Source organism: Solea solea, chromosome 15 (assembly GCF_958295425.1).
Source record: "Solea solea chromosome 15, fSolSol10.1, whole genome shotgun sequence".
NCBI classification, from domain to species: Eukaryota; Metazoa; Chordata; class Actinopteri; order Pleuronectiformes; family Soleidae; genus Solea; species Solea solea.
In genome coordinates this window covers 6352886-6380731 of record NC_081148.1, presented here as the reverse complement: position 1 = coordinate 6380731, position 27846 = coordinate 6352886, and the positions used below count along the sequence as shown (strand labels likewise).

The 27846-nt window shown below is 40.6% G+C and overlaps 1 protein-coding gene across 2 annotated transcripts in view; it reads right to left on the bottom strand.

Moving 5' to 3' along the window:
* The window catches only part of cdh11 (cadherin 11, type 2, OB-cadherin (osteoblast)), a 71461-nt gene extending 56397 nt beyond the window's left edge, over positions 1–15064 (bottom strand). For both annotated transcript variants that reach the window (XM_058650826.1, XM_058650827.1), the window contains exon 1: positions 14554–15064. The gene's annotated coding sequence lies outside the window, so the exon portion shown is untranslated. The remainder of the gene's footprint in view (positions 1–14553) is intronic.
* Between the last annotated feature and the right edge of the window lie 12782 nt (positions 15065–27846).

The following is a 27846-nucleotide window of genomic DNA, read 5'->3' as shown; positions in this document are numbered from 1 at the left end:
GCCATTTCCAATTAACTGTTTTATTTAATTGTGATTGTTTTCAGAATCAATGAATTATAAGCACTCTGGAAAATAGCAAATTAGAAGTAAGTGGGCTTTTAGAGCCTTAAAGAGCCCAGCGGTAACATCGCCAGACTCAGTCAGGCTCAAATGAGGGGCTGCATAACAAACAGTATTTTTGTGAACTGCAAAGCTCCGAATTTCCATTATCTGAACAAAAATAGCGCTAAAATGTGTATACCAGGTCCTATGAATGGTAAGATACACAATTAAACATAAACAAAAGCAAAAACAATGTTAAACAGACGGAAGGTTCACTTGTTAAAATATAAATAATCAGTACTAAATGAACAAAACACCAAAATCCTGCAATATGTTCTCCTGCACGTTATGCGAAAAGGAAGATAAGAGTATAGTATTGTTTAACAGCATTTCCAGTAATGCCCCAGCCATACTAACTACTATTTAAAAATAAAAGACAAAAAGTGTCTCGTGTGTGCAGCCTACACACGGTCACATGAATAAACTGAAGAAATGACATCCCCTCCTAAAGAGTGCAGATCAAAATCCTCCCGATTATTACATGACTCAGTGGCCTTGGAGAATGAGGTAAATCAATCAAAAACAAATCTCTCCTTTGACTCCTTCCCTCCATCTCTTGCTCACAGTCTCTCCCCCCACCACTCCCCTCCCCTCCATCTGTCCTCCTCCTTTTTTGCATCTCCTCTCTTCATCCATCTCTTTTTTTTGTTTCTACCCCTCTCTTGCTCATATCTTCGATCCTTTCTGTATCATTCAGGCGTTTATAAGTGAGTGTGGCAGCGCTGGTTGGTGTGTCTTTTTGCATCACTGCATTAGTCTCTCTCTCTCTCTCTCTCTCTCACTGTCTCTCTCTCTCTCTCTCTCTTTCTCTCTCCCACACACATACACACATTTAAACATACAAGTTGAAAGGGCCAAGGACCTAATCAAAAGTCATACCAGATGTTCCAGGCTTCACATTCATACAACATCCTCTCCTCCTCGTCTTTATTCCCTGTCTCCCATTTCTTCTATTTTGCCCCATTTCCTCTTTTTTTCTTCTTCACTCATCTGGCCTTTTATTCATTCATGTCAACTTTTGTACAGCCTCCCTCTCCCTCCTCTTACAGCTACACTCACATATCCTCTTATTCATCTTTACTGCTTTTAAAGCGTCTCTTTTTTTTGCGTCTTACTTGATCCTGTTCCATTTTGCTCAATTTTTGTTTTATACTCTTTGTGTCGATTGCATCATCCCCTTAACTCCCCCATCCTTGATTTGTTTAGATGTTCATACTGCATCTTCTTTTCCGTTCTTTTCACATTTCCCTTCCCTTTGTCCCTTTACTTGTGTTCTTCCATATACATACACTTTCAGTTCAAGATGCTCAAAATATTAAAAGGAACAGTCATATTTTGCTATTGACGTCATACAGTATTTAATCTTAGTTATATCCAAGTAGTCTGAAGTTAGATGGGTTGGACAGATGTTCCACGGGTTGTCTCCGTACTACATTTTCTATCACATGTCTCCCCCTCCTTATGATTCGTTTTCATTCTTGGGGCTGTTCTTGTCTTGAACGACTTCACATTGATGCACATCTTTTCCAAAACGCTGTTTTTCTTGCATGTTCAAATCTGATGCCGTATCTTTCTTTACCATCTGCACCCCTATATAACCCCATTTTTTAATTTCCTCCTCGTTTTGCATCTTTTCTTTCTTTCCGACCCTCCAAAGTCCCTCACATCCTCCTCCTCCCTCCATGCCATTCATTCTCTGAGGCCTATTGATTCTCTTCTGAGGCCTTTTTTCCCCCCTCTCTCAGCTGTCGGAAGGAGATGGGATCTTCTGATGTCCCTAACCGCGACAAACTTATTTTTTTCTCCCCCTCTGGGAAAACTCCATTTGATTACGACATAAACCCATAAAAACAGAAATGTGAAACATAAGGAAGACAGAAAAGAATATAAATGCTTCCATTTCTATTCTGATATCCATATTTCTCCGTTCCATTTTTATTAATGACTTTATGAGAAGCAATATGTTACATTCTCTCATAACATCTCAGATGCTTGTCTTTTCTTTTTTTTTTAAATATGTGTGCATCATTGCAAGATAGAAAAATAAATCAGCTACTGCATGGATATGTTCCCATTCATCCCGTTTGTATATGATCTTAGCCCATTTAAATTCCCTAACCACCCTTCAATTCTTCACTGTCAATTTTACATCAACTAGACTTTTCCTTCCTTTCTCCTTCCTTTTATCTCTCCACCCTGCCAAACGTGTGCCTCACTGCCATCCTCCATTTATTTACCCCCTTCTCTCCCACCCATCCCTTTAAGTATTGATCGCGCTGTCCACAATATGTCATGGTGATTGGCAGCTACTAATTGGCCTAATCCCACCCTCAGGAGGCTCGTAGCTCTTGGGCTGATCTGGATACAGCTGTCCCATTGTCCAACAGCTGACACCCTGACCCTAAGGAGCCAGTGAGGGGTAGTAGAAAGCAGAGATAGTGAGGTGGAGGGAGAAGTGAATTATCATTGGAAACACACCTTTACAGCCACGTAAATGTAATTGCCGCAAGCTTAATTGGAGAAGCAAGATTTTTGCGACAATTTGCCTATGCACCAACGTTTTAAAATGATGGTGAGGCCAAAGCACAGGGGCAAACAGTCTGACATTTGGATGGAGATCACAGGTAGAAGGGTTTAGAGAGCTGGAGGGAGAGGGGTCACCAAGTGTCGCAAGAAGCATCCTTAAGCAGACCCAGATTAGCTTTGCTCTATTGAGGATGCAAGGGGCAGAACACAAGGTCTTAGAGGATGCTACTAAGCCTTTAAAGACCACCCTTCAGCCTGGGAAGTACCCCCTGTCCCATTTATCCAGTAACTGACACACACCGTTTACATAGACATTAGCCCAGAGAGACCTTACTGGCCGAACATTCAAGCTCAAAGGAAGGTCATGATCTGTTCACCAAAAAGTCATTATTCATGTTATAGCTCTGAAACTGTTTTATTCATAATGATTAAGTGCAATCATGGATTTTATTCCAAAGCAGTCTGAGTGTCGTCAAACATTTTACTCCATTGGAAGTAAAAGCCTTTGGATAGCTAATAACTGTATTAATATTTAATGCAGAGTTCTTCTCTTGTGACATCTGTTCAGTTGTGGATATCCTAACATGGAATATAATATTAGGAATTAGAATTAGGAGATAAAAAAACAAAAAAAACATGGAACATAAAAAAGACTATTGATTGTAATTTAAAACACAAACGGAAAACAAAAAAAATGCTCTATGCTTGTATTTCCTATTGATCTGACCTTTGACCTTGTTGTTCATAAACCAAATACAATACAACACGTTGTGAAAAATGCTTTCAGGGCTTCATTTTAACATGCTATTGATCTGTATGGGATGTTTGTGGTTGTGGGGTTTGATTTGAAAATATAAACCATTTTAAGGGACGGTCTTGACAGCGACATGCTTGTCTCACAAATTACTTCTGAGAGAACACAGGAAAGGTAAAAATGTTATGGTGAACTGAGACGCATGGGACTTGCCCTGGAGGTAAAAGGGAGGAATTGATCAGCAATGTTGCGGACCATTACACATACCATGCATGTGTAATGACCCTAATTACCCCTCTAAATTGCCATCACCAACCCCTCACCCACAAACCCCAACAAACACTCCACTCAGTGACAAAGTGGAGGACACAACAGTCATTGTACCGAGAGATCCCCCCTCCCTGCAAACTGATCCCCTGTGCGTTCTCCCCCCATTCTCAGCTCCCTCCCTATTTGTGTTTTCCAAACCAATGCATGAACGCGCTGGATACTTGATAATAACCCCCTTACCCCACACATGGTTTTTGAAACCAAGTTCCCTCCCTTCCCTCTCCAGGTTGACACAGAGAGCTCTTTGTTATGCCAAGCTGCAACTTCGGTAGACCCCGCAATGTTGCTTCTTAAACTTCCCACACTATTTTATTCTTGGAAAGAAATTCTCTGAAAAGTTTCTCGTCGTGACCTTGGCAGCTCCAACACACCTTTTAATGAAGACTGCTTAAAGGAAATAATAATTCAAACCAAAATCACAGCTATTATTTCTGAGCCAGGTGCTAAATGTCAACATCAACAAGTACCACTGTTGTACTGTACTAGTGAGGTGGCTGAAGCAAATGTATCTGTTTCTCCCCGCTTATTGTACGGAGATGTTCCTCTCCTCTAAATGTCACAGAGTGTGTTCTTTGATGTATCTCTTTTCATCTCCAGAGTGAATCCCGGTGACACAGACCTCTCTTTGCTTCATAAACGCTTCTTAATGATCGGTGCCTTGCTGGGTTGAATGGGATATTAGCATTCTCTGTGAATAAAACATAAGGACTATTTTCATGTATAAAAAGGTCAAAACTGATGTCTAGACAAGCGATAATCTATTTGCCCCTGTTTATGCCTTTCCCTGTTCACACATACAAAACAGCACTTGCACACACACACACATTTGCTACAGTGGTACAGGATATCTATAAGGACTTTCCAAAGGCAAGAGTCACTTCACAATCCCCTAATGAATAGTTTCCTTCACCACAGAACCTAATCCTAGCCTAATGTCTATAACTTTCAAAGGACTATTTTAAAGTATAGACCATTTGCACTTGAAGGGATTATTAAGGCCTTCCTGTGTTTATCATAACATCTGGTTCTCTTAAAGATAAGAACACTACAGGCAAGATGTGTGCTTCAGCCCACATACAGCACAGGGTAACCTTGTGTATGTAACCTTTAGGGGACACGAGTACATGCAGACATACTGCCTGAAAGGACTTGTATATGTTGTTCTGGTGATACACATGAGCACACAGACACACATATTACACACTGACCTTGCATGGTCAGCTTTAGACCAATCTGTGGTGACTCCCATACGCATGGGCACATTGGAGGGTGCACATGTGCATTGTAACCTTGTTTGTTCAGCCTTGCCACTGGAATATAAACAATATTGATAGCATTTGCTTTCATATCACCACAATACAAATCAACAGAGATGTGCCAAATTTGATGTCACTCCACATTACCAATAATAACACATGCAGTTTATGAAAATGGCTCAAAGCAACTGCTGCATCACTGGATTTATAAATAGCTCAAACAGGATTATATGTAGTGCACATTTCAAACTAACTGCAATAAACACTATATTTGTGCTAGGATATACAGCCTATATGTAATGATAACCGCTGTAACATTATCTTTATAATTAATATTTGTTGAAATAAAAGTAACTGAAGCCTGTCAGATCAGTTTCTACAAAGAAACATCCTCTTTTATTAATATCTGCTGTTAAGATTCACAATTTTAAATGTATAATTAGGTTTTTCTTTATTTTTTGTCACTGGGTAATTATATTTCAATGACTGTGAGGAAAAGTGTCTATGAGTGGGTAGTTGGTGATCTGCTTTGTTTCATTCCTTCCAACTCCCTCTACATATAGGTTAGCTATGGCCTTCTGTATAGTGAAATAACAATTAGACTGTCCTGGAGGAGGCTACAATATACAGTATCTGTCATTTATTTCTTCTCCTTTCACTTTAAAGGTCAGTGCAGTCAAAGCTGCAACTGATCGCTAAAGAAAGAGAGAGAAGGGATAAAACCAGACAGAGAATGAGAAATAGAGACGATTGAGAAGAGGTCACAAATGATGAAGAAGTGGATTTGGACAGACTAAATCTTACAGAGGAAAGATGACGATGTTTTTCCCCACGCTATTTTATTTTATTTTATACAAGCACTGATCTACATGTGTCTGAGTCAAATCAGCAGCATGGGAAAAGTGAAATAAACACTGACCAACAAAGAAGCACCTGTCATATTTAATCATATTACACCAGTATAAGTGTCACATGTTACAGTGGCGCATGGGGAGAGAGAGACAGGAGGAAAAGGGCAGATACAAATAAGAAAGGGGGAAGATAGGAAAAAGAATCAGACAGTGAAAATAAATGATAGAAGCTAAACCAAAGTGTGGGAGGTAAAGGAAACGTTAACAGGAGGAAAAATAAACACATATACACGTAGAAAAAGAAACACAAAGCGACAGAGGGAGGTAAATGGAGATGTTATTATGGTAAAGAGGTCAAGCTTGCAGTAATGTTCTGTCTTAGAAAAGAAAACAGCATTTTGTGCATGAATTATGTGCGTGTCAGAGTCAGCTCACTTTCTCCGTTTCTGTGTATGAGTAAGACATCGTCTGGCGCTATACCCTCACATCAAGCTTTTTTGACAGCACTTATATTATTTCACAGATTGGTCTGTGTGTGGGTATATGTGGTACGGAAAATACTAGATAAATAAATAAATAGAGTACTTATCAGTAAAACTTTGTTTACTCCATGTGTTTGGCAGTTTCAGTGGAACTGGTTTCAGTTCATTTATTGCACAATTTGGGTAAATACAGAGGGTAGCGGTGATGGAAAGACATATTGAAGAGGACGGAATGAGGAATGCGGAAAAAGAGGAGATGACTTTGGAGAGAAGGGAAAAGATAGAAAACTTGAGGAGTGAAGGAGACATGGGAGGATGGTAACTAGTACTTAAGTCCCAGTGTGATCAAAGCCTTGCCTGGCCTTGCCAGCATGCAGACTGGTAGTGCTGGAAATACATTAACACTTTCACACTTTGAAACTAATGTGTGGTTAAGAAGAATTTTTCTCATATTTATCCAAATTTGACTGATTTGCACAGTAGGTTGAACTTTATTCTCCTTATGGTTTGGATCCAATCCACTCTATGGTGACAAAAACACTATCTCTGTTTGGCTGTATCTTATGCCTTTCATTTGCTTCGAAATTGATTAAGTCATGGGTGCCAATTTGATGATTTAACACTCACACTACCACACAACAAGCAAATAACAGTTCTCCAAGTAAGGCTGTGATAACTCCGTGCATATGCCAGTGCCGTGGACACACAATCATTGTCTTGCTTTAAAGATAGGATGCCACTAATCTATTTCTGTGGCATTTCTCAAAATAATTCACATACAGAACAAATTTACTGGTAAAGCAGTTCAAATGTTAGAGCCATAACTCTTCTGTCTCCATGGAACGCACGAGAGAAAACAATACAGGCCACAGCAAAGTCTGTTGAAGGAACTAGGAAACACTAGGAGGTCGAAGAGAATGTTTCCCTAACATTGGGGATATATTGTATGGATACGACGGACCATGTCATAAATAATCAGGAAAATCCCGAAAAAATTGAGATGTGCGACATGGAGATTAGGCCGCTTATTTCCTGAGAGAATGTTATAAATAAATAGGCACCAAAGTCCCTCTTCTCGCCATGAATTCAGACACTACACATCATAACAATTTGTTGTGCTTTCTGCCTTCCAGCTATATGTTAGGGGCTGTTCCTTTTGCAGCTATTTCTGTCCATCCAATCTCATTTCTCACTTTCTCATTAGCCTAAGCTGTGGCTAAACAAAGGAACAATGTACGAGAAATATTGCTGGTTAGACGGATGTCGCAGATAGATACAAGGTTTGGAGACCAGGACAGTTCTCCATGTGTCAATCCCCTGCAGAGTCCTCTATATAACCCCCGCTCATAATCAGATAATCAGATAAGCATTCATGAGACAATATTCAACTTTCATTATCAACAACAACGTTTAGATTTATCAGCACGTGTAAATCCTGTTTGCAGATGGTTCACACCAGTTTGGAACAGATTGGACAGCCCCCGTGTCTCCCCCCCCACACACACACACACATATATATATATATATAGACAAGAACTAACACATTCACATATCGTACCTTGAGGCAATAGCTATGTGTCCATGGAGTTCACCTTTAGAAATGTGTTCTGTCAGCAAAATGAATGTACAACAATTAACATAACCAGTTTAATTATGATAATCAACACCAGCTTCTACAAATGTGTGTGCATGTGTGTGTCTGTGCACATTGCAGTACGCTTTAATGGAGAGAATTGAAAAGGGAGCAAGGGTGAAGGTAACAAGAAAGACAAGAAAAAGAGAGAGATTTTACGATTGATGTTCACTGTGTGTTTTCTCAACTTCTCCGTCATTAATTTCTATTATTTTAATGTAATCCAGAAACGGTTGTATACACGATTAAATGGTGTATCAAACATGCAAGTATGTGCTTGCTGTCCTCATGTATATCAGAGGAAAGGGTAAAGGAGAGGGTGGCACGGGAAAGACTACGCAGGGTAGACAGATATGATTGACCACTTCACTCATGGCTGCACATCCCCCACCCACACACAAACACACTGTTAATTATTATCCTGTATAATGAGAAGCAAATGACTCATTAAATCTCTCCTTGACCCGAACGATGCGGCAACTCGCCTTCCTTTCTCTCTCACTGACTCTTCTGTATTTTATACGAAATCTGTCAGACCCAAAGTCTTTTCAACTGTGAATTATTAATTGCTGTTAAAGCAAAGCCAAAAATCCTCCTTGATGACACTCTTGAGGATTTCTTTCAAAACAAACTCAGAGGAGAATGTTAAAAGGGTTACTGAATTTCACATGTGAGATGAAATGTATTTTTGACCTTCATCTCTACTCCTTGGCTTCCTTGCTCCTCCTCTCGTCTCACTGTTTTCCAGTGTCCCTCCCCACTGAATACCATCTACCAACGAAGTCACGCAGTTAAAATTGGCTGTGAGAGAACAACCTTGCTTTTCTTTCTCTCCTGTGACTGGCATCATGAGACCACAAACCACCTGACTGCACCTAACGACTGTCACAGAAAACAAATTACACTGGATTACGCAGATATGCTCTGTCACACGCTTGTGGGCGCACACACAGACCTCGCAAAATCACATTGGCGTTACGTTTGTTTTCACATTTGAGCGTGCGTTTGCTGAAGAGAATGCTCTCAGGCACATGCAAAGACGTGACGCGCTGATCAATATCGCTCTCTATCTGGAGTCAATCAATTATCCTTCTAATCCGATCAATGCCCCTGTCAACACTGTATTGTGATCATCAGTATTGAAATCGATGAAATCGCTCTTCAATCCTGAATTAACATTGATCCAGACTCCACCAGGATCAGAATTACACCACAGCCTCATCATCTGGCAATGAATCCACATAGGTCTGTTCCACACGGGCTCCACTCTTGCATGTATGAGAGAAAAGGTTAAAAAACAGCAATTCACTTTTAAAAGTTTTAAATTTGATAGATGCTAGAATGTTTCTGTGCTGCCATATGTTTTTCATAATTACTCTAAATTTAGTTCTTTGTTGTTTTCTGGTATTGCATCTATTGAGACTAAGCCTGCACTACTTAAACAGCTTCAAGGTGACTTTGCTCATCAAATAATGAGAGCATGAGACATATTTTTTGTTTGTTTTTTGTGGCTTTTGGGTTTGTTTGTTTTTTTTACCCCAAAGTTAAAATGATTTTCCAGTTCCAGGTCCATTTGTTTATTTATTTATCTTCTATGTCCTTTTTGCAGGCAGCATCAGGGTCGTATGTTGACCTTATTATGTGGTCAAGGTCACGCACATATAACCTTAACAGGTCACAGAGCAGAGAGATGGATGTTGATAGAAATTTTGATAAAATGGCTTATATTTCTAACAGACTCAATCTTTTCTTTGGCTTGTTAATACTTTTTCTTCTAGCTGTTAAATGGTGTAAAAATATATGAAAAAATGTACAATTTCACAAACCTAGCAGACTGAAAAATGTCAGTCAGTTAAATGATGGGATGACAGCATTTTTTTCCTGTCAAAGCCTTGTTTTTCATGTGCTGAACTTGGCTGGAAATGTACTGTCTCCAGTCCATGTGCTATAACTTTCTTGTCACAGGAATGTTGAACACTTGAGGACTAATTGAAACCACATGAGCACCAGGAAAAAAAAGGAAAAACATACAGGCTCATAGCCTAAAGGCAAAGGAAACTAAAGTCAAAGCATTTTATCTTGAGGCTAACTGTCAACAACAGTGAACAACCTGTGTGTTTCAGACCGCCTCTCATGCAGCAATACCCAGGAAATGTTTTCCCCATCCACCTCACCCCTCGTTACATGCAGACAAATCAGCCACTGTCTTTTTCTCTTGAAAGGGCAAGTGAAGGGATTAGAGGTCAAAAACACTAATTACTGGATCTGTCATTAATCTGGTTGAGACCGGAGGTTAGAGTTATAATCCCATCACACTGCCACAGGAAATTATGAAACACTTCACCACTACATCTACCTGACTTCACACAGTTCAGTCTCTGAAGGGAGACAAAGAAGAAGAAAAAGAAGAAGGTAAAAAAAATCAAGTATGAAAAGATGAATGAGAACTGTGCAGGAAGAAAGAAGGATAAAGTTAAACCAGTTCTCTGACTCATCTTTTGTTTGCACCCTTGGACCCAGGGACTCGAAGAAAGCAAGTCAGTTCCCCTCTTCACTGCTCTTACCCAGTTTCTTTCTCTCTTTCCCTAGGAGGTCATGCAAATCTGACGGTAGCACAGGCCAGTCACACTGGTCGCGGTGATGCAGGGATGTATATGCGCGCGTGTGTTTAGGGTATGCAGATTGAATCCCATGTCCCTGGGGAGCCTAACTACCTCTCTAACTCTTGGCTGGCTCCTTCAGAGAGAGAAACGGAGGATGAGAGAGAGAGAGAGAGACGGGTTAGAGGTAAAAGGATAGAAGGGAGAAGAATTAGAAAGAGCAGACAGAAGAAAAAAGAGGAGAGCAGTCATTGCTGCAGCGAAGCCCAACAGCTCCCTCTGTCGTCACTCAGAAAAGGACCAGTGATCCTTTCATCCGTTCTCTTTTCACTTTCTTCCATTTTAAGTCTATTTGCAACGACGGCCTCTCTTTTCTTCCTTTTTTTTTTTAGAAAACTTTAAAATAAACTACAGAGTAACGCATAAGAGCAAGCAGCTGGTGCCTATTTAAATATAAATATAATGATTACAGTGTAATGAATTAATCCCTCTATCTAGCTGCCTCCCTGGTGAGCTATGTCAGCAGCATTTGCACAGCTTTAAACTCATTCCAGTAGTTGATATCTCCAAGTGCAAGCCTGCAAATTTTAAGAATGTGGAAAAAAAAATCATGCACATTTTAAAAGTGGCTCATGGCCAATCATCTTTACGGATGAAAATGTCACATATCTTTGTTTTTTCTGCATTGTAAATCGATGTTAAAAGTCTAAAGGGACAGAGGGGAATCAAGAGAGGCCTGCAACTGAAATGAGACTGAAATTTTAGCTTTGACTCTGTTTATAAGGGATCTGGTGACTCTGTGTTCTATGCATTTCACGTGTATGTCCCCACAAACATAACACATTATGCAACTTTAATTAAGAGTGTGGAACTGAACTTAAATACAGCGGCAAGCATTGGCCTAATTGTGTCTTTTCAAACACTGCTGAAGGACACAGATTTCTCGCTGCTGTCTGCTCTTATGTAAATGTTCACAGAATTAAGTCATTTTATATTTACAAACTGTAAGGGATACAGCCATTAAGAGAGATATTTCCATTGCCAGGGCCTGTAATGGCTTTGATGAATCTTGCAAATTTGACAACATTTCTGCGTCAGTTTGTGTGCAATTTCTTGGCTGAACATCAGTGAAAAATTGGATCCCTCACCCACCGTGCTTTCATCTGTCATCTAAGCCAGGTTACTGTCTGCAGCTCACCCTAAATAGCACAAAGATGTACTGGTGCAAGGGAATTCTATGTTTCTGTCCCGCCTTTTAAGTACACAATTACTTTCCCAGACATAAATCGCACAGTTGCGGGAATTGAAAAGGGAGCTATGTTGATTCCTGAGATAGCAAAGTGAAGACAGACAGGTTCCAGCTGCAGTTCTCATTCCAACTCAGACAACAGTGACTCTCATAAAAGAGTGAGACGAAATAAACTCCTGATAAAAGTCATGCCATCCTCCTTTCTTTCCACACCTCCTCCTCCATCCTGATAGGAGTCATGCTCTTTTCCTCTCAGCCGTGCTCCTCTGATAGCCTTCACTGTTGTCTCTCTACTCCACACCTCATCTTATCCGCAGAACACATCCTCCTTCCCCTCGAGTTCTCTCTCCTCTCATGTCCTCTCCTCATGAGTGAATGTGACTGATATACAAAACGACCAATTAGGGAATAAAGCGCATGTTCAAAAGCACAAATCAAGCAGCACTGGTGCTGTTTACGAAAAACCTTTCTGTGCAGCCACAGTTACAAGGCTCTCAGGACAAACCCAGACATATAATAAAACCAAGAAGCACAAATTCAGAACTAGGAAAAACAGGGACATTTGGTGTGTCTTTTAAGTGGCTACTGAACCACAACAAAAACTCTCAGAACCAAAAAAGGGGGAATTCAACTTTTCTTCTCTGCAATTTTGACTAGATTTTAGACCAAATGGCAAATTGCAGGGAGGCAGAAAATATACAATGATGCACTCACTGCCAAATAAGTAAGGACATGTGGAGGGGAGCCTCAACAACATTGTTGCTAAACTGCAAAAAACGTGTGAATGGCTTTTTGCGTGTGATAATATAAAACTAGAAGTTACAAGCCTTTAATTTCTTTTTTTTTCATTTTTATAAACTGGAGCCAGTAGCTCAATAAGGATCTCCGTCCTTTGTGAAACGTCACACCAAGTAACAGCAGTGCAAACCTGCAGCCAAGCCATGGCTGGCAATAACCCGCTGTCAAATAAAATACAACAACAGCAAATTATTTTCTCAATGGCTCCCACAAGACTGAAGAGTACAGAGAGCATGGTGTGAGCTGGGATGAAGAGAATGAGAGAGAAGAGGAGGAGAGTGTGGAGAAAGAGGGGGAAGAAGATGAAATACTGAAGGGGAGAGAGAGGAAGAGGAGTTGGTGGTGAAGAGGAGGACGTTTCATTGCGCAACAGTGTGGGAGACAGGGGGAGAGCGAGAGAGAGAGCGCGCGCGAGGCAGAGGGAGAGAGATTATTGCCTGCTTGAGTGCAGCAATCTTGAGCTGTGCCATGAATACCAAAGACTGTACAGCCTTACAGTCATCACCTCTCTGTCTTTCTCCCTCTACATCCCCCCCTTCTCTCTCCCCACTGAAAACGCAGCGGAATTGCAGCGACCCAAATCATGGACCAATGTCTCACTTAGATTATCTCTCCTCAAAAACGACTCACCAGCGGCACAGCACTCCATCCATCCGTAATTATTTATATTACAGCAGCAACACCCGGGGACACATTTACAGTACATTTCAGCAGATGCCCGTGCAACAATTAAAAATAACTAACGTGGCTCTGCGGGGACGATGAGCCAAACGCACGGACCTAATTGAGTACAGATTGAGCGAGGATGAGCCCAGAGGCAAGTGGTGAGCAGTGTATGCATTTTTCATGCTGGTTCACCTGCACTGGCGCACTCGGAAAGGGCAAGGACGCAGCTCTGGTTGAAGTATTCAAATGAACGGAATACTAAACCGGATGGACTCTTCAGGGATTCACATTCAGGGATCTATAGTTTCTCAAAGAGACAACGAACGCTGCAGAGAGCAGTCCACGTGAGACACGAGAAAACGACACACAATAATGAGGGTTTTGTAAAATAGGTTGGAAGGGAAATAAAGAAGTCGCGCTTGACAATTCACACTGTAAAGTACAAGTTGTTTACTGACCGGGGGTTTTGTTTGGTACATTTACAGTCCGGCACAAAAAGCCCTTTAATGCACATATCGCAGGGACTACTTCAAATAACGTTTATTTCTGGCTTTTATGTATGGTTTAATTAATTATGCATTTATCTGGATTAAACGCGCGCACATCAATTCCATACCTGATGGTGATCAAAAGAAAAGTTCTGCGTCGTCGTTACGCAGAGCCGCCGGGAGGCACCGAGACAATGAAACGGAGCCTGCACCGTGATAAGCTACTATACGTGGCCAGACACACACAAACCAGCCAGACGCGCACAGAAACGCACAGCTGCAGTCGCGCACGCCACATACCGTTGCCAAAATCCAGACACACAGATATGCGCTACGCTTCAAACGTGGAAAAATCCATTCTACGTTATATGGAAACCACATACATCCAACCGTCACACAAGGACAGAAGAAAGTCTGCTCTGTTAACAGCAAACATCACAAGTCTAAACATTTCTTTACCATCGCCAATGCGCAACGGCTCACTGGGATTTCCGTACCAGTATACTCCTTTTTTGAACAAACAACGTCATCAAACCTCTTCAAGTGAACTTTTTAATTGCGATGTTTAATCTCTTGTAGATACAGTGGCTGTGTGACAATCCAATGTATTCATTCATCCAGTGTGGAACCACAATCTCCCCAGCATCCCGGGAACCGAAACACTCCACTCAGTCCTCTCTCGCCTGTTTTACGCTCCGTGAAAGAGGCGCACGGGTGGCAAAAAATAAAGAAAAAAAAATACAACAAAAAGAGATGTGCAAGTCTTTGTTGTGGTGTCAATGGCACAATACCAGTCGTTAAAGTCGAGCGGTCCTTACCTTGATATTGAGAGACTCAGTCTGTCCAGGGAAATTTCCACAATACATACAAGCCAGTAGACAACGCTCACTTTTGCTTCTTAGATCAAATGTCCAACACGTCCACTGATTGAAACCCCACTTTGGTTCTGTTTGTGTGCGCTTAGAAGACCGGGTAACGAAATTAAGTAGAGCCAAGTCGGTTCCACTTCCAAAATGTTCTCTTTTCCTTTTTTATCCGCCGGAGCGCAGAGGCAAAAAAAATATACCCAAACCAAGTAAGCGGGACTCAAGAATGAATAAAAAGATAAGGTAAAGGATAAACTGAGCAGCCGTGCGTCTTGATTAGGCTCCGAGATTGACGCGATGAAGAGGAGTGATGCTGGTGAGGAGGAGGAGGAGGAGGTGTTGGGTGGGTGGGTGTCGGGAGAGAAGAGAGGGAAATCACCGTAGCATTCCTCCCTCCTATCAAATCCGGTACCGTCGACGCAGTTTATCCGTCCTCCTTCCAAGAGCCTCGGAAATGGTGTGAGGGCAGTGAGGGAAACTGAACGTGTGCGCAACGGCAGCGACTAGAGAGAGAGAGAGAGAGCGAGCGAGAGAGGGGGAGAGAGAGAGAGAGCGAGAGAGATGTCGCTGCCGATGGAGGGCGTTGGAAACTAGAGTAACCATCTCCCCTCTTACTTTTTCTTATCACTTTACATCGGTTTACTAAAGTAATAAAATACTAAAGTAATAAAATATTCATTTATATGTTTATGTGCTGTTAAGGTACCTTTCATAGAGCTTCTCATAGGACCCAGCAAACAGTAATAAAGCCAATTTTTACTTGCACAGATGTGCTTTAATAATATCAGGCTACAGTACATTTATTTAAACTGATTTAGCTGTTTCTGGAAGTGATTTATAAAAAAAAGAAGCAATTCTGCAAAGTGAGATTACAGTGAGACGTTACACCCTGTTTACTGTGACATTGAAAGCTGTTTCACATCAGAAATATATAGACCGAGGAGCAGCAGCAGCAGCAGCAGCCTCATACACAGAAGGGTAAATGAATGCAACAGTTGCTCTATTCTCATTGGCTGGGAGCAGCGTTTAACTGCTCCCAGGGCATATTTAGAATGTCAGGGGCAGCCAATGAGAGGCAAGGAGCAGGATGTGAGGTAGGAACGGCTGTGGGGGACCCTTCTTTCTGTGAGTCAGTTGGTTGAACAGCCCTATGTAAAATATTGTACTCTGTGGTTATGACTTTTCACTGGTTCACTGCTACCTGCTCTCAAGTAAAACTGATGTGATAGTATAAAGCCAACCTTTACATTTTCTAGTTTTGTGAGAAATTCACATTTTTCCTCAAATGAGCAGATCAGAATGTTGTGACTTTCATGCTGCTCTTGTGATCCCACACGCAAATGTAATATAGAATTAGCCCATGTCCATACTTTATTGTATGTCTTCTCCTTTTGACTTCCATCGTGCCCTGTCCCTTGTGTATCCCTCTGATACACCAACTGTCCTCAGGTCCTCCCACATAACATCCATGACCTTTCTCTGTGGTCTTCCTCTTTTCCTTTTGCCCGGCAGCTCCATCTTCATCATCCTTTATTCAATATCATCACCATCCCCCCCTCTGCACGTGACCAAACCAGCTCAACCTTGCCTCTCTTACTTTATCTCCAAACCGTTCAACCTGAGCTGTCCCTCAAATATGCTAATTTCTAATCCTGTCCATCCTGGTCCCTCCCAACAAAACTCTCGGCATCTTCAGCTCTGCTACCTCCAGCCCCGTCTCCTGTCTTTTAGACAGTGCCACTGTCTCCAAGCCATACATCGTAGCAGGTCTCACTACCACCATTCCTTTAGACCTTCCCTTTCACTGCTATCCCTCTGTCGCACGTCACCCCTGACACTCATCTCCACCCACTCCACATTGCCTGCACTCTCTTCTTCACCTCTCTTGTGCACCTTCCATTGATCTGGATTGTTGACACCAGGTATTTAAACTCATCCACTTTCACACCCTCTACTCCTTGAATCACCACTGCACCTGTCTCACTGTCATCCACAAATTCACCGTGTATGTCTTTACTAAAGCATATTTTCAAAAGCAGCAAATTGTCAACTAGCACAAAGCTTCATTTGTACTCGGCTGTGAATGATTGTATGATGGTGGCTTGGTGTTGGTTTAAAAAAGGCCTGATAGTTCTCATTTGAAAGATGGACAGCAGGGCTTTTCATGCAGTGGTGAACAGTAGATTATAATGCGCATTTTTCATTTTCATTATGGCATTTAGCACATCTTTATTACTTAGGATGCACAATGACATAATTGGATTAAGATAAAGGGCATGTTGTCAAATGTAATTAGAGGGCTTTTTTAGCCACACTTAACTACTGCAGCTCATTTTGCACACAGTTTGTATATTTCACACACATTACCTCACAGCACCTTTCACTCCCAGGCTTCTGGCGAAACTATAGATAAATAAAAATAATCAAATAAATCTTCAAAGCAACTTTGTTTTTTGCTTTTTTCTTTAATATATATATTTTTTTTTTATTCTGACATGCATACTTATTTTAACCCAGGCATTTTGGAGAACAGCTGTGTCATCATGAAACTGTTTTCCCCCCTTCCTATAAAGTTGGCACATTCTGGCTTTATACATTAGCTTGATCATTTTTTTGTTTGTTTTTCTCAAGTGAAAGCTCCACCATATTCTAAATACTTATTTATCTGTGTACATATATGACATGCATGGTGTGGTGGACTGATCTAAGGAGCAACAAATGTCATTCTGTGTAAATTGACCTTTTGCTGATTTAATTATGAGCTTATTTTCAGCTCATAAACATACATTTTCAATGTCCTTAGTAAGGACGCATGACCATGTAAGGAGTTCTTACATGGTCATGCATGTAGAAGAAAAAAAAAAACTTCATGCAGGTTTAATGTTGTCTTTACAGTGTGGTAAGGGGTAGTTTGAATATTAAATGAGCGTCTTAGACCACCATTATGATTGTTGTTTTGTGTGTGTGTGTGTGTGTGTGTGTCCATTAGTCCTATGTTGGATTCCATGGCCGTGCTGAACTTTGTAAAATAACATTTAGTCAGAATATTTGCATTTATACAATAACAGGGAAAGGGAATAACATATACTGATAACTATTTAAGCAGAAAGTAGATTTTCTCTTATGATTCCACCACCCGCAAATTCAAACCACAGGCTGCTGATGTTATATTATGATATGTTGATCACAAGATGATCTGAAGTCACTTTGGATAAACGTATCTGCTAAATGACGTAATGTAATGTAATGTAATCTTGCTACTGACATCTGAAGTGATCTTTGGCTTGGAGCAAGCACACATTTACATGAATACATAGCACAAAGATCACTGAAACTGAAGGAGTGCACCATGGGGAGAACGGCAGAGATGTTGTGTGTGGTGGCCATAATAAGAGCCTGCGGACTTGTGTTGTAAACACTCAGCTGAGGCAGCAGTTCTGAGGAGTCTGGAATCGAAAGACTATTCTTTGGTTGTACATGCTGACCCACAAACCCCAAACAGTGAGGGTAGGGTATATGCAACCACAAGCTCAGCCACCCACAGGATGCATAAACACTCCCATTATATCCTGCATGTGCAGACGTTAAGACATATAAAGACACAAACGGAAGCAGCCGTTAAAAAGAGCAGAAACAGAAGCTAAAAATCAATAAAGTAAACACAAAGAAAGACTATTGGAGCTCTCGAATAAAAGACATGGAGAGAAGACAAAAGGATGGAAGGGATATTTTCAACCTCCTCGTCTCGTGGATGTCACTGCTCAACCATCAAGTATTAATACTCTTAACTGCAGGTGCACATGGCAACACTGTATACCGCACTGGCTCAGACAACTGTATGATTCAGGCTTGACTAAGCATATTTAAGCCTCAGTTTGGCTCTTAGCTAAACGTAATGTACAGCCAGACCTGACTTGTTAAATTTTTTATAGTCCTTATACTTGCATTTGTCCCTTGACATTATTTAGTTTATTATCACATTTTAAGAACTTGGTTTAGTTATTCTTTATTTGAATAAAAAGGCTTATCATCTGAGACCAAAGTAATATTTTGGTTCATTTTTGTGAGGAGAAAAATAGTAATTTCATTGTCCAACTGATTCAACCTTCACACACAGGAGCTGACTGGCATGTGAATATTACAAAACTCTTAATTATTTGGTGACAAAGGGTATTTGTTGAGCTTCAAAAGTGCAAGAGTTACTTTAGAAAATACATGCAAAGTGATCATGATCGCCAGCCATGTCAACATGAACTAAACATGCATATGCATCAAGCTACTTACAGGTCCAGGAGGAGAGGAGCTTCCTTTGGAAGTGAAATCAAAGGGTTGCCTTTAGATGTGCACTTTAAATCATTTTCTGCTACTTCAACTTGGCCTGTTTCTTATTCTCTATTTCTCTGATCAAATGGAAATCATAGTTATGCCACGGGAAGTCACCAACGGAATATCCTAAACTCTGTTAGTTGAGTTAACTCATTATGAATATGACAAGGCAACATTCAAATGGGCTTAAACATTTTTACACAGGGTCCAGTTCTGCTGGGATTAAAATGCAATGGATAAAAACAGACAGAGAAAAGGGTGTGAATTCACTTGACCTCTTGTAAAGCTGGATTTTAAATTTGCAGGTTTCTATCAAGAGATCAGAATCTTGAATCATTTTAACTTGTGTCTCTCAGCGATACCTTTACATCACATTGCCATCAAGCTCACAATTCACTCATGCCTACATGTGCTGTATGTACATCCCATAGGACCTTGGGTGAGAAAACAGTTCGGCAGAAAAGATACCAGGTGTCATTTTCACAGTTTGCATTGTTGATAAAAAACTGATAGGTCAGTGTTTTCTTGTAAAGGGCAATCAACTCCTACGGGATACTGATAACACAGTCTGTTTATAGAGTGACCTCAAATAATATCCTTTGCCATTCTTCATTCTTTTTTTTTCTACAAGACACAAAAAATAATCTTTTCCTTCCATGTTAGTTCTGCTATGATATCTGTAAACTCTGCATGTAGAGATAAACTTCCTGTAGCTTTCACAAGAAAATATACTGGTTCAAGCCTGTAATATTTGATGTATAATCCAACCAATTCATTCTAAATAAGGAAACACATGGATACGTCTCTGTCTTTATTCCAGTGTTTTGGTTATGTGTGGTGAGGCTGCTTGAGTGGCTATACAGGGATTACTGACTTGGCTTTTAAGGGCAAGGTTGTTTGTTTTAGCCTGAGTCTGAGGGATATCAGGGGCTTTAAGGGGATCAAATGAGTGAGGCACATGTTTCATTTAAGTCAATTAACCTGTCTTATGGTTCCCGTTTCCCCTTTCTTTCTTTTCTTGGCCTCTGTCATTTTTCATATTTTACCCCACTATTACTTCATATTAATGCTCTCTACTCCACTGTCCCCCTTGCTGTGCTCACTTAATTTAGGGCTGCAGTGACCAGTCACAGGCCGAGGATTATCATGCAGTCTTCAGTAATTGAATTTGGGCTGTCAGCACGCTGGCAAGGTGGGGGTTAGCGGTATGAGTGAAGGAATCTGGGGCCCTTGCACAGGGACAGAGAAGAGGAATCAGGTTGCATTTGGAGATAAAGAGAAACAATAGGGAATATCACAAAAATATACAACATCAATCCATCTATATTATTTACCTGTTCATTCATTTGTGTGCTGATATCCAGCCCTAACCATATCCTGAAAAAGAAAAGACATGCAATGACAGAGGGACACAAATGCAAAATCACAATGACAAAAAGAGGAGAGATCGGGAGATTTAGTAAGGCAAGTGGGCAACGATAGAGAATTAAAGAGAATTCTATAGAGATGAAGAGACATGGAGAGGGAACAGAGAGCAGCCTTGTGTATGAGTTAGCAGTCAGGAGCAGAGCTGAATAGCAATCACTTGTTTGCTATACTTTATTCAGAGAGAGAGAGAGGGAGAGAGACATTAGATAAACTCCTACACTCTAGACTCATTTAATCAGAACCCTAAATATGAATATTAGTCTGTTTTTTTGTATCTGTGTCTGCAGCGGTGGAGGCACAGTGGGAAAAAAATGTTTATGGAAAAAAAACAAAAAAAACTTGACTTTGACCCTCTTGTATGGAAACATGCCCACCAGTATAAGAAGTGGAGTGAAGTTCAGTTCAATAGAAAGGACAGACAGCAGGCAACAAAGCACAGTTTACATGTGGATAGAAAGCTGATACGATAAACTTTAGTGCCTTCACCTAAACTCATGTTTGTGTGTACAGCCCCTAATTCTGCAGTGTCTCTGAGTAGCTTACGCACCTGCTGCAAAACTTGAATGTCGGCGAGCCATCAGACTTAAAGAGTGACGCAGCATTGCGTCTTACAAGCATCCGTCTTCTTGCAACACATGTCATTGCTGTGTCCTTGACTTCACAAATATATGCAGCCACAGCTGTGTTCAAAACTGAGTGAAGATCTGGTTCAAAGCTTTTGGATGCAAGCTCCTGCCAGTGCAGCATACAGTGTATAGCAGTCACCTTCAGGCGGACAGACTTAATCCATGCACTACAAATGGACACACATTTTTCCCAGCTCAGTCTCTCTTCAGTCATGAACACATCCAGAAGACTTAATATTTTAGCAGACCCCCAAGGGTTGTGGATCGCCACATGTCCCCAGACCCCATGTTGAGAACCACTGGTTTATAAGACAATCGGTTAAAATAAAGGTTTCTGTTGTGGTCCTGCTTAATAACAGGGTTGACTACTCTTTTATACCATAAAAATTTAAAACTTGGGTAATAGGAGCAGGTAGGGGGCAGTATGCTGGCTTGTTATGAACTTGAAGGTGACATAGACCGGAAGCTCCAATTAACGCTGCGTTTGTGTGTGTATCTGCGTCATTACCTCGTTTATAAAACCCTAAAGTTTCAGAACAAACAGTTCAGCCACTGCTGAGAAAATAGTGTTTTATTGTTTTCCTGGGCTCTGCAAAGCGGATCGGCACTTCCTTAATTTGATGTCGTCATCAGAAATCCTCACCACTCCTCTCACCACCGTAGCGCCTCCCGGTGCGGGCACTAGTCCGGGCACATCCGGTTGCGTACATTCAACCGCAGAAGAAGAAGAACTACTCTCGTTGTAGCTGCTGAGATGCAGAGCATCCACCGTGCCAGAGGGGGAGCTGTGTATCTGAGAGCTGGCCTATCTATTACGTCACTTCCAGGTACCTGGCCAATCACAGGACAGTAGGAAAGCTCTCGTTGGCTGGCCAATCACAACACAGTCCACATTCTGGGGGTTTGGTTTTGGTCTGAAACAGCGCGGCTGACGAGAGCGTCAGTGAGGAGATATTTTGATCGGCTCGTTTGCAGCGACTGGGAGGTTTTTAACCATGAAAACAAGTTAATATATGTAAGTAGACCTCCATAACTAACATATGTGTGATACAAGCATTCTATGTCGCCTTTAACAGCAATATACTGTATACTGTCCCTATATAAGAGAATCCCAGGCTAACAACTTTACCTTACCAAGCTGTGCAGTAGAAAAAAACTGTTACCATGAGACTACCTTCTTCTACCTCTGTTACAGTAGGAAAAGAAACCTCTAAAACTCAAACTGATGAAGCTGTGTTCAATTTAGATTGTCTTACCAAAGTAACAGCAGGTGTCCTTACATGTTGTCAGGTCCCATTAACTCTAATTAAACTTTTCTAAAGAACCAAAACCTGTACTGGAGCCTAATTAGAAAACTGTAAGGCAAATTTCAAGCCAGCCTCGGCATAATCTGGTTTCAGAGCATTGATTCTTCAAAAAAAAACAAAATCCTAGACAGTCGATTAAGGTAGCCATACTGTGGAAATGATTTCCTTGAACAGCACTTGCGTAATGGGGCGTACACTCGATCTTTTACAAGAAATGTCAGATTAATAACTACAGAGCTCTCCTGTGGTGTAATTGAAGTGGTGTGTTCAGACGTGTTTCTTACAGAACTGACAAAACACTTGACATTTTTTTTGCATTTATTAATAAAAACCTTGCATTTTGTTTGTTTTATGATGTTTTGTTGAGATGCTGGAATGAGCCAGCAAGTATTCTTTAAATTAAATGTGTTTAGACAGCTGTATACCTGGCTACTGTGGGGAAATCCTACTTTGGATGTGTCTGTATATTTGTTTTTTGCTCTCTACTGTTGTTCATTATTCAAAATGTCACCGTTTGACCCATGAGTATAAGATTAGGATTTCTAGCAGACATTTAAGTGATTTCATACGCATACCTAAGTACCTGAGTAATGTTGACTTTCTAACAACAACCTACGCACACGGGAAGTGTGTCCCAATTATATTTTAGGGATTAGGGATTATATGCTTGAGACAACCTATTGAACACTGGATTTAACAGTATTCTGTGAATAGTGACTTCATCCTTCTGTTATCTTTCTTCACCTTCCCTCTATCTCTGTCCTGGGGTTTTATCCCACCTCTCTCCCTTTCACACACACACACACACACACACACACACACACACACACACACAGAGCTATTACCATTTTCCATCACTATTCATTCAAATCAGAAACTGCTACAAACTACACTTAAATAATGGGTGTGGTCATTTGTACATGTCACAACAATTCACTTATCATTTCAACAATTATTTGGGGGTTCTTCTGCATTTAGTAATATGCAAATAAGTTTTTTTTTTTTCAATTTGACTGACTAACAGTTGCAGACACTGATTGTATGTCACATCAAATCCACTGTAAAGCTATTCAAAATATTAACATTACTTTGCTACAGGTTTTTGTAATTTAGCATGTAGTGTTAGAACAGCACTTTTGGCTTCAGTGCAGCTTACTGTCCAAACAGACCAGTGCTATGCTTACTAAGAATGTGCTATAGTTGAGTTTGTGGTAAGCAAATGTACTTTTCAGGGATTCAGCTGACAATGTAACTCACTCCAGAGAAGTGCAAGTCAGTAGTTTTGAAACCCACCATCATACAGCGATTTAAGCTAAGACCTCGACACTCTTTCCTTCATGGTGGACATTTTGCCTTCATCAATAAATAACAAGCAGCTATATTCAAACTTTGCAACATTTGCCAATACTGGTGAGCCTGTTTTAAGATCCAGAAGAGCTGCCTCTCAGCTGCCACATCCCCACAGGTTTTGTGCCGAGCTTTCAATCAGTCAGTTCAAGGGTTAAAGGTGTGTTTTGGTTTTCTGTGGGGGGTGGACCACTTTGTTTTTGTAGAGAGTTCTGATCCCTCACAAAAACAGCAAAAGTCATTAAGGATTTAATCCAATTTGGGCTTGGAGACATACCAATGTGTCTTTATTTTTAATGTCTTTACGATGAGGAGCCAAGTTTCATATTGTAGTCATTCAATTTTTACCCTAACAGTCATTCTCTTTTTGTCAGTCTTCCCACAAGTTTGGTTAACATGTGAGAGCCTGTGTTTCCTGTGTGTATGTGTTCAATGTTGCAGCCTAATGTGTGAAAACCACCACCTTTTCTTCTTTTGCTGCACCCCCTGCCGAGAGCTGCCCAAGTAGGTTACAAACACACACACACACACGTTTTTCTTGCGTTACATCTCTCAGCAGGACTCCTCTCCCGTCATCCATCTCCTGTCATTATCTTATCCTTCACTGATTGAGTGGAGCATGCCTGCCTATGTTTGTGTGTTAGAAAGTGATAATGAGAATGAGTGAGTAAACACAGACTCTGATTCCCCTCCCCTTCTCCATTAATGCCCATCAGAGCTGCTACATTTCTCTCCTTTTACACCTCCAGATGTCTGCCCTCTTGACAGAGTCTCTTCATCAATACTCAAGGGCCGAACATTGTCATTGCTTACGCTATTACTTACCTCCTCTCTGCAGCATGATATGTACATACCTGACGTGTCCCATGTGGATAAATAAAAAATCACTTAGGACATACACTAATGCCGTGTTTCCACCGGCTCGCCTCGGCACAGCACAGCACAGTTAAGTTGCGTTTCCAACATCCAATATCCAACAATTACCAGGGAAAAGTCTAAAATCTAAATATTTAACAGAGAGTCATTCTGGTGTATTTAGTGACAGCACTGCTGATCGTGACCGGCGAGCGGCATCACAAACCCTGACACTGTATTTCAGTCCAGTGACTGTGTCAGACAGAGTCTGTGCTCCGGTCATGGAGGCAATACTGAACATATAGTTTTAATTATGCAGCCGTGCAGTGATGGCTCCGCCCACTTTGAGTAGGTAGGCTACTATTTTCGTAGTGGAAAACCAACCTGGGCTGTGCCGTGGCGAGGCGAGGCAAGCTGGGACCATAGTGGAAAAGGGCCATAAGCCTAGAGAAGTGTAGAGTGTACAGTATGTTGCTAATGACGTTAACATGTTCACAGTTCAAACTGACCATTTTATATGAGAAAACAAGAAGGTATTATTATGATCAATTATAACACTTTTTAAAATCAATGCTTTGTTTCTAAGCCATGTAATAATTGCGAGAACAATGCAGTAAGTCGTTGTAATAGAAACCATTTAAATAATAACAAAAACAATATGTATATCGCCTGCGTTGGTTTAGAAAACAGTTGGCGTGTACAATGGGAGAAAATGGGTCTACTGCCCCCTGCACTTGCTGTAGTGCATTGCAGTTATTGAATGTGGTTTGTCAGATGCAGTGTTTTAAACAGGTTGACACGATTCGACAATAAAATACCACGTCGATTAATTTTAATAATAGTCGTCGTCAATAATGTTGACTAATCATTGCAACCTTACGTGCTGTGAAATAAAGATAATTTACTAATTGCCTGTATTGTATTGTGTATTTATTAATTTTGTTTACATTGCTCTCTCCCATAGAATGATTTATTTGTTATATTTGATCACAGCACGGCTCTTTATGGGTTTCATCCTTCATGAAGTGTGAAGCACAGACGAAAAGAAGAGAGGCTGAAGGATTTCAACACAGTAGTTCATTACCAGCTGTGAATAAAAAACATTCTGTTTATCTCAAATCAGATTTTTTCTGTTTAGCAGTAGCAAGTAGCATAGATCTGTTCTGAGAAGATTCAGTGCATCTTCTTCATTTGTGAAGAGGAACTACATGGTGTGTATCAAAAACCTAACTCTGCATATGCACATACAGACCCCATGGTTTTCTTTATTCTTTAATTAGAGGATTGCGGCTTTATCAAGAGGGGTTTGTTGTGGGAGGCTACAGAAAAGAATAATTAATGAGGTGATGAATCAGAGCGATGCTCTGAGATTCACATGTAGAGCAAATAGCAGCAAGACACCCGCAAATTGTAGTTGCACACACTGACACATGACATGCACCCTTATTAAGAATACAAACAGTAAGACATCTCGGGGCCAAAATCAACATTTACACTCAGAAGAGAGAGATGATGGTGGGAGGGAGATGGTGTGAGGGAGAGGAAAAGACAGATGCACACAGAGTAAAAAAAATGAAAAATAAAAGTGAATGTCATCAATGTTACACAGTGTTTGCTGTTGTATCTAGATGTTTGCAATTGTGCATCTGCTTGTATGTGATCAATATGTCTCAATATGTATAATTCAGTGCAGGGAAGAAAAAAAATGATATGTGAATATGACAGTGTGTCTGTCGTTGGATACGCTGTGAAATGCGAAATGAGCAAAGGAATTTATTGAATTAGTTATTCAGTGAACTCAACTTTTTAAGGCATCAATGGAAGTGCTTTAAGAGAAGAAATAAAATGGTTTCAATTGACATTTTCACTTTATGATAGAAGATATTTTGTATGTATGGCATTTGTGTGTAGGAAAACATTTGCGTTATGTCAGTTTACATGCAATTTACAATCAGTAAGTTCATGTGATATTGACAAAAAGGGAATACATTCAGTTTAACATGCATGCACCCAGTGTTACAGTGGGACAGGCTGCTTTGGTTTGCACAAAGTCATCCCAGTCAAAGTTTCCCTCTTCTAATAAGGCAGCTCCCAGTGGGCAACAGTTGATTAGCACTTTGGATGACTCAAATGAGAGTCCAAATTATATGAAACTGTTCAGCTGACCTCAACTCCAAGGAAGTTTTGAAGTTCACTGCATCCACAGCAACACCATCACATGAATAGCTTTGAGGAGTCCATACGATCCTGGGTGGATTTCCAGTTTTCAGGTGATCAGTAATGGATTTTCTTTTAATAACAGCATTTCAGCCACGTGAATATTATTACCCCTCACTTCAGTGGATTGGTGCATTCCCATTGGGTGACAATTAGCTCACAACAAGCACTTGTATTCCAGGCCCCAGGGACAATTAGTGAGCAGTGAGTTGGCAATTTGTCATGTTTGCAGCATAGTATCGTAACACAACCACCCACTGTGGAATTGGTTGAGTTATGAATCTGTCATATACATCCTCATAAGTCCTCTACCTCACCGCCCTCTCTCTCTCTCTCTCTCTCTCTCTCTCTCTCTCTCTCTCTCTCTGTGACACACACATGCACATAAATATGTATATAAATAAAATGGGGAAGTTGTGCACACGAGCCTGCTTTAGGCCAGTGATCACATGACAGGTGAGCTTAAAATCATTAGAGGCCTCTTGTGTACAACAATAATACTTTGTTTAATATGAAATCGATAGAGGTTTTAGGAATTGATTATGCTTTTTTACCCCCCAATTCAAAATTCATCTTCTTTTTTAAGGCCAGTGGATAGTGCAGGTGATGAACATTCACCCTTTTCCCTATAGCATATGACCACAGGAAAATACCTGATTGCGCTGCTAAGGTAAAATGAATCAGTGACTGGTTATTTTCTCAGGCTTATGCACGTTAGAAGGAGATAGTGTAAATACAGTATTATTCTTGCTTTACGTTCTTATACCTGCTTTGTGCCACATCACCAGTGACAACACTGTGACACTGTTTTCTTTGTCAAAAGCCCAGTCATTCAAAATAATAGAGGGTGTCAGTAAAACCTTACCCAGTAAGTATGCCACATGATGTTTTCACGTACTGTTGCTGTCCATAGAAAGCTGTGTTTCCCTGATTCAGTTTGAAGCCAAAATAATTTACAATAAATGAAATGATAGGTTTTATAGATCATGTCATTGAAAATGTAGCTTGGTGTGTCAGCTTTCTTCATGCTCAATGGGAGTAGATTTCTGAAAGATGTAGAAATATGGAGCCATGTTTTCCTCTGAGCATTAATCACGGTTGGTTGTGTTGGTATCTTGTCTCCTACAGTTACCACTGGT